We start from the raw sequence: 15,643 nt of genomic DNA, 5'->3' as shown, positions 1-15,643 counted from the left end.
ATGCTCAAACCACTGAGCTATTCCTCCCACCAAGTGTGTCCTAAGGGTATGTCTACACTATACCTAAGGTTAGGGGGGAACCCTGGTAAATTTCTCTAGTGTAAGTGAGACCCAAATGTCACCCCATCCATTTCTCCTCCCTTTTCTACAGAGCTGTGACTGGGACAGTAAATCAGGGTTTGTACAATTGAGGATGAAGGGTGATTTTTTTTTTTTTAAATAATGAAAGAGTTTTCACTCCTAATTAGGAAATGGATTAAAGCTGATGTCAACTGTGCCGATACTGAGAATCTGATTGGGTTTGGGGAAAGGAGACTTTCTCCCAGCTGGACAAACTACTCCATAAGAATGTGTGTGTGAGAGCAATAAAAATATCTGCTGCAGATTTAAAAGGGGGTTGTGGATGTGGGCGGGAGTGTAAAAGAAGAAGTTGGTGAAACAAATGGGAAAGTTCTGAATCAATAGTGGATACTTAACAGCTGTTGGGGAATTCCACCATCCTTAGCACAGAGCCACATGCACCCTGGAGTGATAGTCCTCAGCACTGGAATAAAAAGGGTGCTAGTGGCTGGGGGAAGGTCCCACTGGTGGGGAGATAACAATGAGGATTAGATGCCTAATGGCTGGAGGGAGCTGGCTTGGCTTGGTTGCATCAGGAAACCACCCTTCAGCCTATGAGTTGTAAGAAGTTATTGAAGGGTATAGGAGCAGAAGAACCCTCCAGCATGGGGCTGAGCATTGAGTGAAAGCCTGATAGGTGCTCTGGTTTTTCTGCTCTAGAATAGGTCAGGTGAAATGACAGATAAAAATCCACCTGGGAACACTATCTCCCAACCCCTATGGAATTGCAAGTATCTCCCAAGCACTGGCTAGTGAGTTGGCGATTCCTGTTTTTGGTCCCCATTCCAATGCACTGCACTAAACTAATCTTTGGAAGAAATGGAGTGGAAGAAATCTGCTTTGTAAATTTGAGAGTAGGGTGTCATGTGAAGGAGGTGCTGCACGGTGGGACTGAGAGGTATGGGCAGTGGTATAGATTCCAAGATAATCGATGTAGAAAGTTTTCAGAGTAGCAGCCGTGTTAGTCTGTATTCACAAAAAGAAAAAGAGGACTTGTGGCACCTTAGAGACTAACAAATTTATTTGAGCCTAAGCTTTTGTGAGCTACAGCTCACTTCATCGGCTGTAGAAAGTGTGACGGATCAGGATTCAGATGCATTGGTAGAGCTGTTTGAGGAGCACAGGACTGGAATAGAAAGGGGTGCGGCAGGTCGGATTAGATGAATTGTCTGAGTCGTGAATGGGGAGCTGAGGACTGGAATAGCAGGCCTGCTGCAGGTCAGGAATGAAGTGCGTTGGCAAAGCTGTGTGGGACAAGACAGGAAGTGTACTGTGTAGGAGGGAGTTACAGACAGCAACTGACCACTGTATGCCTGGCTCACACCACTCTCTTGCAAGAGCACCAAGCTACAGTTGGATAAATAATCTGAATGGGGAGCGTCTCCTGCAGGCCCTTGGCCAGAGCAAGCTAAATTGCTTCTTAAAGCAGTCATTCTTTGAATCAAGCTTAACAGCAGGTTCCAGTTGCCAGTCATGACGTTCACTCTCCCTGAATTAGCTGGACATGGACCCGCTTCAAGGGAGGCAGGGTGGAAGATGATACCAGCCTTGAGGCCCAGTAGCACAGGGGTCAGGGTGGATCCATTTCACTGCACATGAAAATGTTGTCTTGTTTCACTGCTGTAAAAGTAGGTGCTGATGTGATCGTTTTTATAAGAAGGGCGGTTATCCAAGAAACCACGCTGCTGCACTGTGCCTTGTGCCTCTCTCAATGTGTATCACAAGTGTCCCAACTGTGGGGCTGAGAGAGGGGTTATTTTACATGGCTGTCCCTTGGCTTGTATTAAACTCTGCAAGGGCCTTGCTACTGATTTATGAGCTGGCAGCTTGCAATGGGGCTCAGGATATAAATAGCAAAAAAAAAAAAGGGGGGGGAGGGGGGATTTTAACGTTGGGGATGGCATAATGCCAGCTGTAAATCTCCGAACAAGAGAAGTGGGGAGGAGGTTTACACAATGGCTTCTTAAAAAACTGCCCACTAGAGGAACAAGAGGCATTAAGTCCCTGCTATAGGGTCAGATGTTACCCTCGCTTCCACACCACCACTGATTTAGCTGGGTTTGCACAAGATGCAGGTGAAGGGAAATTTTGGCCCTTTGGAAGAGGAGTCAGTTCAGGCCAAGCAATTGTCTGCCTCCTGGCCACCACCTCCACACAGACTTGCTGAGATACAGCAAAAACAAACGCATGCTTTAAGAAACTGACCTCAAGCACTGACGGCTTTTACTTTGTTAAAGCAGGGATGTGGTATGAAAGCTGCTGTTACCTTATGGGGCTCTTTAACCCTTTTAGGTGACTAAAGGCAATGTGACTTGGATTTTATGTGATGGATCAGTACCTGGGCATCTCTTTCCACTTGGAGAGTGATATTTTTAGGGTAGAGAACTGAAAAGGCAATGCAAAAAAATGAACCCCCGGCTCATTTTGGTGACTTGTTTCTTATCAAAACTCTAAGAGCAAGTTTCAGGTGGATGGATTTCTCTGTTTATTTTGATAAGAGACTGTGAAAGAAGAATGCTAATGTACAAACAGATGAACTAAGCTATTTGTCTTCTCATCCAGGTGCTCCTGCATTCAACTCTGTTTGAGGTGGGCACAGATATCCAGTCTGTGCTTTTCTCGCTGTGCATAGTGGGTGATCTTTACTGCTCTGATATCCAAGTGGACTTGTCACTTGGGATGTTTGCTGGGAAATTCCCAGGATGGAGTTTTGTGTCTAATCGGAATGGATTTGATCATATTCCTATGCTGAAAATTCTTAAGAGCAGGTCCTTCACTTTCCCAACAGGTTAAGGGAGCAGTGAAGATCAAGCACTCCTGCCTCACAAGCTGGCAGGGCTGTAAACCCAGGGGGCCCTGGGTCAGAACCATTTAGAGGATGCAGTATCAGCCCCAAGGGTTTAGTAATGATGGCACTACTGAACCTTGATACTGCATTACACATTGTGGCAGCCCCAAGGAAATAAATGAGAATGGAGATGGTTTAGTGCTTTGCACAAAGTGGAGCAGCATCAGGACTCTTCCAGAGAGACTGGAATGCGGGGAAAAGCACGGAGATACCATGATGATCAGTACAGCACACATGCCTAGATGAAGACAGGTGGCAACACTGGTGTGGGCCATACTGTGGAATGGAGACCAGGCAAGGCCTGGGCCCAGCGGGAGGCTGGCTGTGCAGGGTTCCGGAGGCTGAGGTGGGCAGGTTCAGCGCGTGACTGGGCCATGCTGGATTTGGAGGCTGAGCGAGGCCGGGGTCCAGCGGGTGACTGGGGCATGTATGGGTCCGGAAGCTGGACGCGGTGGGGTCGAGCGGGCGACTGGGCCGTGCACGGGGTTGGATGCGGTGGGGCGAGCGAGCGACTGGGCCGTGCACGGGGCTGTATGCGGGGGGGTCGAGCGGGCGACTGGGCCGTGCATGGGGTTGTATGCGGGGTGGGTTGAGTGGGCGACTGGGCCGTGCATGGGGCTGGATGCGGTGGGGCGAGCGAGCGACTGGGCCGTGCACGGGGCTGTATGCGGGGGGGTCGAGCGGGCGACTGGGCCGTGCATGGGGTTGTATGCGGGGTGGGTTGAGTGGGCGACTGGGCCGTGCACGGGGCTGGATGCGGCGGGATCGAGCGGGCGACTGGGCCGTGCACGGGGCTGTACGCGGCGGGATCGAGCGGGCGACTGGGCCGTGCACGGGGCTGTACGCGGCGGGATCGAGCGGGCGACTGGGCCGTGCACGGGGCTGTACGCGGCGGGATCGAGCGGGTGCTTGGCGTGCTGGGGTCTGGGCAGATCCCTGGCTCTGTAGAGGACCCCAAGGGGGCAGGAGCCAGAGGAACTGGGGTCGGGACGAGCAGGCTATGGCGTGGGCTGCTGCTGGGTCAGAGGAGGCTGGGGGAGGCCTGGGCCTGGGCCTGGTGCTGCAGGCAGGGAGAGCCGTGGCGGGCTTGCAGCAGCCCGGGAGAAGATGGGAAGCAGGCGGCTCTTCCCTCCAGCAGGGGCGGCGCTGTCTCCCGGCTGGGGAAGGGCAGCCCCTTTGTTAGCGGTGCGTTTCCCTTTAAGAGGCTCTAATTTCCGGTCTGTCAGTCACGCCCAGCCCTGCTCCCTAATTGGTTATCGCTCTCAGTGACGGAGTGAGTGCCGCCCCGATCGAAAACGGGGTTTACCTTGCTAGATTTCAAGGGCGCCGCTGATCGACGCAACCACACTATTAAGACTTAGTCCCCACCCCCTCCAACTCTCATCTAATAGCGAGAGGTGCGTCGTCTCATTGGCCAGCGGGGGAGTCAGTTGAGCTTTGTCCCACTGCCTTGGCTGAAACGACAACGTCTGTTGGTTGGTACTTACGTCGCTCACTTTAACCTCCGCCTGCCTCAAGGCAGTTGGATTGGGTGGTTTGGCTGCCACTCAAGAAGCACCGCCCCTTTTTCGGAGCACTGGCCAAACGGCGTCCGAGTAGGGAAGGGCGGCGCTCAGCGATTGGCTGGCGCGTTGCGGCGGGGTTAGGCTGCGCGCCGGATATATGTAGCCGGCGGGTGAGCACGCCGTTGCGTGAGGTCTTTCTATTTCCTGGCCGGCCTGTCGCGAAGCCTCCTGCTCCAGTCCCGCTCCGTCCGCAGGTAACGCGGGAGGGAGCCGGCCGCGGCCTCCCCTTCGGGCTGCCGCGAGCGGGGCGGCTTCGAACGGCGTCACGTCTGTCGCGGGACGGTGGCGCCATCTCCCAGCGTCACAGACGCGCGGGCCAGGCTGAGCCGTGGGGCTCGGAGCCTCTCGGCCGGGCGGGCAACAAAGGGGGAGGGGCGGCTGGTGTTCTCTCCCCCCAGGCCCGGCAAGGTGGGTGGGGGGTCGGTGCCCCGTGGGGGAGCTGCAAGTCGCTGGGGGGGGGTCGGGGTGTGTCTGTGGGAACGGGGGGGGTTGCCCCTGGGCTGTAAGTCAGCGGGAAGGGGGAGGGGTCTGTGGGAAGGAGGGGGGGGCCCGGGGCTGTAAGTCAGCGGGGAGGGGGGGGCCGGGGCTGTAAGTCAGCGGGGAGGGGGGGCCGGAGGGGGTGGCCCGGGGCTGTAAGTCACCGGGGACGGGGGGGGCCGGGGCTGTAAGTCACCGGGGAGGGGGAGGGGTCTGTGGGAAGGAGGGGGCCCGGGGCTGTAAGTCACCGGGGAGGGGGGGGCCCGGGGCTGTAAGTCAGCGGGGAGGGGGAGGGGTCTGTGGGAAGGAGGGGGGGGCCCGGGGCTGTAAGTCAGCGGGGAGGGGGTGGCCCGGGGCTGTAAGTCACCGGGGAGGGGGGGGTCTGTGGGAAGGAGGGGGAGGCCCGGGGCTGTAAGTCAGCGGGGAGGGGGGGGCCGGGGCTGTAAGTCACCGGGGAGGGGGGGCCGGAGGGGGTGGCCCGGGGCTGTAAGTCACCGGGGAGGGGGGGGGTCTGTGGGAAGGAGGGGGGGGCCCGGGGCTGTAAGTCAGCGGGGAGGGGGGGGGCCGGGGCTGTAAGTCACCGGGGAGGGGGGGCCGGAGGGGATGGCCCGGGGCTGTAAGTCACCGGGGAGGGGGGGCCGGGGCTGTAAGTCAGCGGGGAGGGGGAGGGGTCTGTGGGAAGGAGGAGGTGGCCCGGGGCTGTAAGTCAGCGGGGGGGGGGGGGCCGGGGCTGTAAGTCACTGAGGGGGACGGGACGGTGGGGTGGCCCGGGGCTCCCGCAGCTTCCTGACCCGCAAGGCTCAGCGGGCCCCATGCACACGCGTCGGAGACGGGGGGCTGCCTGTGCTGGCCGTGGGGATAGCAAACCTCGAGCAGTTTGGGCTAGAACAGCAAAACCGTTTCACGAAGCGGTTCCTTTGCTTTGAAAGCCCTTGTGTGTTTGGTATCGGGGATGTGAGAAGACCCTTCCTCTAGCCCCACGGAAAGGAGTGGCGCTATAGAAACGAGTGAACGTGGCTGGGACCGTGGACGATAGTTTTCTCTCTGAAAGCAAACATTTAAACGGGCGTGTGGGGAAGTTCAGAGGAGGGATGCAAACAGGAGCGAACGAAACCTCATTGTGTGAGGCTGGATACAAAGCTGCAAGCTTTGTTCTGGGCTTTACATTGCCTGTGTGTTCCAGCAACTATGTAAAATGCCCCCATGTAGTAGCTAGGCTGCAGAGTTTCTTCCTGGGTTAAGGTGGCATGGAAAAATACCCACCTGAGAGGATAATGCTTAGCATTTGTGTAGCCTTAGTCGCCTGTAAATCTCTGCATTGTACAAAAGAGGATAAGTTTCACCCCCCCTTTTTGCAGATGGGGTAACATTCTCCTCCCTAAAAGAAAAGGAGGACTTGTGGCACCGTAGAGACTAACAAATTTATTAGAGCATAAGCTTTCGTGAGCTATAGCTCACTTCATCGGATGCATTTGGTGGAAAAAACAGAGGGGAGATTTTTTCTACCAAATGCATCCGATGAAGTGAGCTGTAGCTCAAGAAAGCTTATGCTCTAAGTTTTAGTCTCTAAGGTGCCACAAGTACTCCTTTTTTTTTTTTTTTTTTTTTTTGCGAATACAGACTAACATGGCTGCTACTCTGAAACCTGTCATTCTCCTCTCTGTGGCATTAAATGATTTATCCAAGGTCACACAGCAAGCCAATGGTGGAGCTGGGATTAAACTCAGAACTGTGTATAGAATAGTGCGTCTGAAGAGCTCCCAGTCACTTGCGAGACCCCAGACCTACTTGATTGTGAAAGCCCTACCTGTATTACTGTTCATCGCTTTGGATGCCTTCCATAGAGTTAGTTTGCAAGATTGTACTTGGAATTACTGGTGCATGGACGTTATCTCTGTGGTGAGACATCCGCATTAAGCATTGTGTCTATAATGACTGCTTTCAGAGAAGCAGATGTTAGTTTGTATCCAATGAATTGAGCTGTAGCTCACGAAAGCTTATGCTCAAATAAATTCGTTAGTCTCTAAGGTGCCACAAGTACTCCTTTTCTTTTTGTGTCTATAATGTATTCCATGTGAAGGAAGTGGCATCTTCCTATTTAGATTTGAGGAGTATTTGCAGCAAACAGCTATGTTTCCAGTCTGCTATTTTTGTCAGGCCTCTACTTTCACAAACTAATGACAGCTTTAGGAAATGTAGAGAGGCAATCAAGCCCTGAACAGTAACTCCAGTTGGTATAAATAAAATCATTTGGAGTGTATATTAGGCCATTATGCACATCTTATCAACCATGTTTCAGCTACTGAGGCTTACTTTCTTCTCTAGAAAATAGCATCTTCTGTTCACTAAATCAGTCACTTTCACTTATTCATGGGCAAAAGAGGTTAAGAAAACATGCCAGGTTCTCAAATAGGATTTCAGGGAAGATGAGGGTAGACTACAACATATTTGCTGACTAGGATTCTCAGATGTATATGGCAGTGTTGTCACGCTAGTCACATCTTTCGAAGATACTATGCGTTTCTCTGCTGACTTGAAGTAAAATCGAGTCATGACTTGCATCAAAATGTCTAAAGTGCAGGTACTTGTTCTGTCCAGTTACACATGAATGTCATATTAAACTGCAAGTTTTCTTTAAGTATTTGGATAACTAAAGAGCTCCCTGAAACAGAGTAATACTAGGTTTCAGAGTAGCAGCCGTGTTAGTCTGTATTCGCAAAAAGAAAAGGAGTACTTGTGGCACCTTAGAGACTAACAAATTTATTTGAGCATAAGCTTTCCTGAGCTCCAGCTCACTTCATCGGATGCATTTCTTAGTAATACTATTGTGTGAAGGAGAAATTCATACATTTATGTTCCCAGGTATCAGAAATGTGATTTAAACATTAAAATGTATCCCTTAGTGCATGTTAATCTAAGAGCAATTTCTAAATATCTTATAAAATATAAGCATGCAAAATATACCTGTTTACTTATTTTCTTGTGTTAGAACTTAGTTGGTAGAAAGCAGTAGTACATTTCAAGTTTCTTTTGATTAAATAGGTTATAAGGTCTTACCTTAGTAGGAAGATGGGGATACCTTCAGTGTCTGACTTGGTGAATTTACATTAATACTTAATGTAACCAACTTGAAAGCAGAAAGATGGAAGCAAGTAAAGGAAAAATACTTGCCACATGTGTTCCTGACATTCCCAAACTCCCTGGCAAAACGTGAATCTTTTGTAGGTGCCCTAATATGGAATGACGTAGCAAAGAATCCTTTGTATGTACCCTTTCATGGTCCTGGGCAGCCACAAAAGCAGAAAAACTAATAAAAGTACAAACATAGTGTCTTATCATGTCTCTTAGTGACAAAAGGACATATTTTTGTATAATAGTTCATTAGTCTGCAATTGGCTATTTGTCCATTCTGCTGAAGCCATGGTATCACGTTAGATGGTGATTGTCCAGGACAGTAATGACACAAATTTGAACTTTTTATCTGTTTTTAAAATCTACTAAAACTTCTGAAAATATTTTTGAAAAGTCCATTATTTGCCTAGGAGCTGTAGTCCTGATGTTCTTATCTGTTTGTTAAAGTACCAAACCAGGCTACAAGCTCTCTCAGGGGAAATAACTACACCCAACCCTCGCTAGAACGTACGTCTGTATCATGCAAATTTGCATATAACGTGGCCAGGGATCCCAAATTTAATTACTTTAATTGGATTTCATTTTAATGCTGTCCCTGCTATATCGCGGTACCACGCATGGATCCCAAATCCCGTGTTCTAGCGCGAGTCCGGTGTATATTCATTTTAGTCTCAAACAAAGGTTGCTAGAAATAACGGGAACTACTTTAAAGACTCACTGTATTGAGTCTGCCTTCTTTAGCTCAGTGTTATCAAACAGCATTTTTAAGGTTGAAATTTAGACCAAAAAACCTTTTCCTATTAACAGTTCAGTTCATTCTGCAGAAAAACACCTCCCATGTGTTAGCACATGTCACCTGCTGAGGATAGTTGAGAACTCCACTGAAAACGCATGCTAATTGAGATTCTTTCCCCTCGCACAGTGTGTATACCAAATTATACATGGAGGAACAGTGGTTAAAGAAAGTATAGTTTTTAAAAAAAACAAACCTGAGGGCTAGTTTCTCAAACTGTAGGACAATTGTTTGGTTTTTGGCCTTTAACCTTAGTGATTTTGAGAGAGAGCTGCTGAAAATGACATATGACAGGCCCTGTTGGATGAGTTACGAAACACTTGTAAACTAACTGCTGCAGCTTTCCAATGACGTGACCCAAGCCTTTTTTGCTGCGTATTTGTAAGTGACATGGCAGGTGGGAAGTCGAAGAGGAGAAGTCAGAAGGTGGATTAAAATGGAGTGGGTCTCGGATCTTGTAACAAGTGATGCTGTCCTGTGCACATACATGTCAGCTATTGAGTTTGTTGCACTTCATCTTTGGTTTCATTTATGTAATGAGACTTTTTTCACAAAGTATGGGCATGTGTACAGTTATTGACATGCATTTTAATTGACTGACTGGTATTGAAAGTCTTTTAGCATTGGATTAAAATATCAGTCAGAATTGTTTCAGCTAAAGTTGCTGTGCTGGAAATGTCTTCAGCTGCCTTGACTAGGAAAAAAGAGAGGTCGGATATTAAACACAAACTATTAAATGAATGCATCTGATACTACAGCAGGGGTTCTCAAGCTCTTTTGAATCATGACCCCCCAACTTTTCCAAATATTTTTGGAGGCACCCACAATATCCTACACATTTGTAATATGCTTAATATTATCCTTTAAAATCACCCTCTAAACTTTGGTCACTGTCTTGCAACTTCTGTCATATCCCAGACCGCTTCCGTTCCAATTTAATATATTGGTGCTGTTGTGCTGACTATTAGATGAAGGAAAAAACAGTGTTAAGCACTGTGAAATTACCCAGGGTACAATCTGAACTGATGAACAGCTGTCTCCTTAGTTCTCCAGCATGGGGAGCCTTTTACATTGCTTTGCTGTGAGAGCTACCACTCCTGGTCTGCTCACTCACAGACTCTAGCATGTTACTTAGTTACAGTGTATGAGTGCTATAGCCAGCCACTCGTGAATTACACTGGAGAACAACACTAGGAAATTCCAAGTCCCAGACTTTCCCCAGAAGTGTATGTCTTGTACTATCCAGCTCTCTCCTGGACAATGCATGCTCATGTAAAGTTGGTCATGTTATTAATAGAAAATGATATGCACAAATCCAGTAATCCCAAATGGGGTTTCCCAAACATACTGTTTTAAATAAAACAAGTTTAATAATTACAGAAGGATAGATTTTAAGTGACTGCAAGTAAGGAGGCAAAAGAGTCAAAATTGGTTACAAGAAAATAAAAGTAAAATGCAACTAATGCCTAACTTAACAAGTGAAGTGAATTCAAAGCGGGGGGAGGGGGGTCGGGTCTCACTATGTTTTGCAGTCTTACTGGCTGAAAGTCTTAGTCAGAATCCCTCCCCCAGTCCAATGTTGCTTTGTTGTTCCTCAGGTCTTGTCGATGCTGTGGGTAGAGAGAGAGAGGGAGAGAGAATTTGGGGCATCTGCTCTTTTAGTTCTTTCTCTTCTTCAAGAATCATCCCCAGCTGAGGTCCAGGACATACAGTCTGTGTTGATGAGAGCCCCAATCTGTTTTTGTCAAAACGTAGATTTATTTTTTTCACTCACACCTTCTTTCCTGCCAAAGAACGGCCACTCAACCATGCGATGGTCCACCAGACTCCATTTGACACCTGACTGAGGTGTCAGTCACCCCCCTGTCTCCGTGGAGATGGCCTGTGATTGCTCTCCAGACCTGGAACATGTCCCAGCAACGACACAGAGTAGATTTCCGCAACAGTACACACAATGCTGCCATACACATCCCACCAGGACAACAATGATCGTTCTCAAATAATCTCTCACAAGGCATACCCTGCACAAAATTTATCATCTTGTAAAAGGGGTGAATATGGGGTAAAGACTGTCTCTCACCCATTTCAAAACTTCTGGAATCCTGTTTTCAAATGGCAAAAGCATTTTTCTCATGTCTAAAGTCATGCCAGCATTGAAGTGAGGACAAGAGCAAGATGCTCAGGAAAACCTGCTTTTTTTAAAGTGTGCATGTTGCCTAACGTACTAAAACCTTTTTTCCATATGCTTGTCCAATACTAATTTTGTCAATATCTCATAGCATTCATACTTAACTCTAACATTTGTATTGCTACTTAGTTCCCTCTTAAAGTGAAATCTGAGGGGCTACTTGTGTTAACAATAAAACAGGACTGAAATAAGACCCGTCTATATTTAGAAGAAGCTGCAATGGTCCCAATGAATCCAGATGGAAAAATTGTGAACCTAATGATGAATGATTTTTCTTCTCTTCGTTGAGCCATTGTAGCTTCTCTTGACTGTCAAAACAACTGGTTATTATGACAATAAAATAGCAATAGCCATTCTCACTTTGGTTGGTTGAGGGAAGAGCAGAAAAGGTAAAAATACAGAAAAAAGCTGACTTATAGGAGTATTGAAGTACTTTAATTAGCGCATGGTACACAGAAAATATTGACTCTCTTAATAAACTGATACCTCATGCTTCTAGGCTCAAATATCTTGTGAACTGTCAGGACTAGAAACACTAGATCAGGGGAGGTCAGACTATGGTCTGCATGCTGGATCTGGCCCATCAGGGCTTTCAGTTCGGCCCACGGGATTGCCAGCCTTCTGGCGCAGCAGGGCTCAGGCAGGCTCCCTGGCCCCGCGCCGCTTCTGGCACCATGTCCCTTCGGCCCCTGGGGTGGGGTCGGGGGGCAAAGGGCTTGGTGTGCTGCCCTTGCCTGCAGGCACCGCCCCTCGCGGCTCCCATTGGCTGGGAATGGGGATCTGTAGCCAATGGGAGCTTCAGGGATGGTATGTGCAGGTGAGCGCAGCGTGCGGCTGAGCCACCTGTCCCACCCCCAGGGTCTATTGCTGGGCATGCTGACCACTTCCAAGGTTTGGTGTGGGGCTAGGGCCAGCAGGGAGCCTGCCTTAGCCCCGCTGCCTGCTTCTGGCACCCCGGAGCTGTTTGAGGTAAGCAGTGCTGCGCCAGAACCTCCACCCTGACCCCCTGCCCTGACTCCCCCTGCCACACACCTCCTGCATACCATACCCCCCTCCTGCACCCCAGTCCTACATTCATGGCCCTGCATACAAGTTCCCCACCCAGGTTTGGCCCTTGGGTCAAAAATTTTGCCCACCCCTGCACTAGAGAATCAGTATAAATGGTTTTAGGATTAGTAAAATTCTGCAGGCACTGGTCCAGTACCACAGATCAGAAGTTTCCTATGCCTGCACTAAGACCAGCATTTGGGGGGTGGGATTGTGTCCTAAGACTTTACAAAACCTAAGGGTAATTGAAATTTCTTTGAATTTTCTGAAGCTCTTTTACTCTTTCTGGGCATTTAGAAGGCAAGTAGGGTTGGAGATCTGCTTTCATGTTGTTTACAGGGAGATATGCCAGTAAAAAAAAAAAAAGACATTACCCAGTAGTGTTTGCAACATGTGGTACAACCTTGTGCTATTAGCAGGAGAACCTGAAAGTGAAACTTCTTAGTCCGTGGTACATCTCATTTTGGACAAAGTTCTCCTTGGAGAATTTGCCAAAAAATTAAAAATTCTGCATACAATATTTTAAAATTCTACATATTTTATATATCAAAATAACACAGAATAATGGGACTCCCGCTGCCAGCCCTGGGCAGGAGTACTGGGGGGAAAAACAAAATTCTGCAGGAAACGTGAATTCTGTGCAAATTATGCATTACACAGTGGTGCAGGATTCCAGCAGGAGTAAAAAATAAATAAATGGTGAAATAAACTGGGTCTGAACTTTTTGTCTAGAATGTAAGTAAAACCCAAACCACCTTCTATATACCAAGCATACTTAACTCTCATGGTGTCCCTTTATTTGACCCCTTGTATCCAGATCTGCTAGAGAAATTTTTAAAACTTATTACCTTCTGGTGAAAATAACACTAAATATATTAGTCCTTTTTTGAGATTGGTTCTTGTATTCACCTGCTGACTGATTATTCTTGTTGACTCCAGCAATATAGGGAAGAGTCTGTTTAGCATAGTAAACTAGCTTCCAACCTATTGTGTATTGCTCTAAAAAATGAGCTCTATGTAGGTTAGTCCTTGTTCTTTCACTGAAATATTATAATCTCCAATACCACTACTATCTCCAGCAGCACTATATAGCAATGTGGTATTTGGGCCAGGGTATGAAAAACTTACTAGATGCCTATTAGGCAGAGCCCATTATGAAATGTTATGAGGAAGCTCAGTCAGTGGAGTCCAAGGGCAACATCTTAATGACATCTTGAGCGCTGCTATCCTCAGCTGCTGATAATGGGAGAAAGTTGGGATTTCTACCAGGTTGCTCTCTCTGAGCCATGCTTGGGTGGGACTACATCTTTAATATCTGCCTTTACCTAGTACGTGTGGTGATAGTGTGAGCTGCACCCTCCCATGCCTCTAGCTGCAGGTGGAGGGGTGGATTTTTTTCGGTCTGTTTAATTTCTTTCCTGCCAAGAGCTTCTCGGTTTCTCTGAGGGGAGCAGGTCTCCACTACTCTACCTTATCCTTCCTATTCCGGGGTTTCTTCTCTTGTGGACATCCTCCTATGCCTGCCTCTATAGCATGAAATTAACATTCTTGAGCCACTACTGCTCTCAGATTCTAAATAGCAGCAATGAAAAGCCCTAGTTAGTTTAGCTCTTGCTGCTTGTCAAAACTGTGAACAGCAGCATAGGTACTTGATTTTGTCTACAAACTGGCAGACGATGCTGCATCTGTTTTACTCTTGGTTCGCGTCTGGAAGCATTTATTAGCAACAATGATGACTAGAAAATCTAACTTCTGGAGAACAGAAGTCCATTTAGGAAGCTTGTGGCTTATTTTATTAATATTGTATAGAGGCCTGTCTGGGAAGGTTTCCCCTCCCCCATTGACAAGTGGTGAATTAGATCCCCCGCCCTCGCCTCCCCCCCTCCCCCCAGTATTGATCTGGGCAATGCTAACTTTAAACTTAATTTTGAGCTGTTTTGCATGTTTTTTACGTATGAACTTTTTAGCATGTCATTGAGCAAAAAAATTGCATCCCTATAAAAAAAGATTTCTGTGTGGTACAAAGCATATTTTTCAAAGACACTTTTTAAAATTTAGATTTTTTTTTTCCTGTCATATTGGTTTGGCTATATTATTTCAACCAGGAAATATGCCTCTGGTTCAGACCCCTGCCCCCCAGCTGCTATAGTATGTCACTCATATATGTATGTTTTTTTTCATCAGATTTTCAGTGCTCTCTACAAAGGAGGTAAGTTGTTATCCCCATTTTACTGGTGGGGAAACGGGAGAAGAGAAGTGATTTGCTCAGGATCATCTAGCAGTCAGTGTCAAAGCCTGGAATAGAACTCGGATCTCCTGAATCCCAGTCGATCACTCTGTCCGCTAGACTGTGCTGCCACCCTTCTATAAGTTATGTGGCTTTCCTTCTGCAGCAGTGACTAGAGTTTATTGCAGACCTAGTGTATGCCTGGCTAAAATGTGTGAGTGTGCTGGTGATCCAGGTTAACTTTTTATTACACAGCTACATTTTGAGTTAAAATGTCCTTTAGTAATCATAATCCACTTAATTGTATTAATATACACTGTACACTTTTTTAAAATTACTCTATGCTTGGTTGATTGAGGTTCACCTGCTTCTGTTTTTCAGTGGGCAGTCACTTATGGGTTGCATTAGTATTATTTCACAGGAGAAAGTAGTGTAACAGTTAAAATACCAGTCACTGTAACTCATTACAAATCCCATTATTCATGGATAAAAGACCTTGCGTCCGACATTCCATTACTTAGTTTTGTGCACCTACTTCCAAAGACATGAGGTTTTTGATATCTTTAGATACAATAGAGCAGTTTGTGCCCATTCAGCTGCTGTGGTTCATTGGTTTTACTGTAAACTATCTATGCTTGGAAGGCCAGCTTGTAAGATTTTCTCACAGGCAGACCATACAGTCAAAGTACAAAACAGTGCTAGTGTCTATAAACAGGTAACTTCCTATAATGCTTTCTGCTTTCCATCTGCCTTCATACAAAGGCTTTCTTTTTCATTTAGGGTTCTTGGCTTTTGAAATTTAATGCCTAAATGGTATTCATCTTTTTTTAAAGGCTCCCTTTATCTTTGCGAGTACAGTAGAACCTCGGTTACAAACACCAGAGTTACAAACTGACCAGGCAACCACACATCTCATTTGGAACCAGAAGTACACAATCGGGCAGCACCAGAGACCAAAACCAAATACAGTACTGTGTTAAACATGAACTACTAAAACAAAAAAAGCGAAAGCAGAATTTTTCTTCATAGTAAAGTTTCAAAGCTGTATTAAGTCAATGTTCAGTTGTAAACTTTTGAAAGAACCACCATAACCTTTTGTTCAGAGTTGTGAACATTTCAGAGTTACAAACAACCTCCATTCTCAAGGTGTTTGTGACTCTGAGGTTCTACTGTAGTTATTCCCCAACTCATGGGAGATGGAACTTTGACATTAATTGCCCATGTTACTGATTCTAACTAATGCTTC

The 15,643-nt window shown here is 47.1% G+C and overlaps 1 protein-coding gene across 2 annotated transcripts in view; it reads left to right on the top strand.

Annotated features, from left to right (window-relative positions):
- Positions 1-4,446: 4,446 nt before the first annotated feature.
- Positions 4,447-15,643, top strand: part of G3BP1 (G3BP stress granule assembly factor 1) — a 35,053-nt gene continuing 23,856 nt past the window's right edge. The window contains exon 1 of one of the 2 annotated variants that reach the window (XM_038412911.1): positions 4,447-4,727. The gene's annotated coding sequence lies outside the window, so the exon portion shown is untranslated. The remainder of the gene's footprint in view (positions 4,728-15,643) is intronic. The other variant, XM_038412908.2, reaches the window with a different exon arrangement.

Source organism: Dermochelys coriacea, chromosome 8 (genome assembly GCF_009764565.3).
Source record: "Dermochelys coriacea isolate rDerCor1 chromosome 8, rDerCor1.pri.v4, whole genome shotgun sequence".
In the NCBI taxonomy this organism is placed as follows: Eukaryota; Metazoa; Chordata; order Testudines; family Dermochelyidae; genus Dermochelys; species Dermochelys coriacea.
The sequence above is the reverse complement of the archived record's forward strand: the minus strand, read 5'-3'. Positions and strand labels throughout refer to the sequence as shown.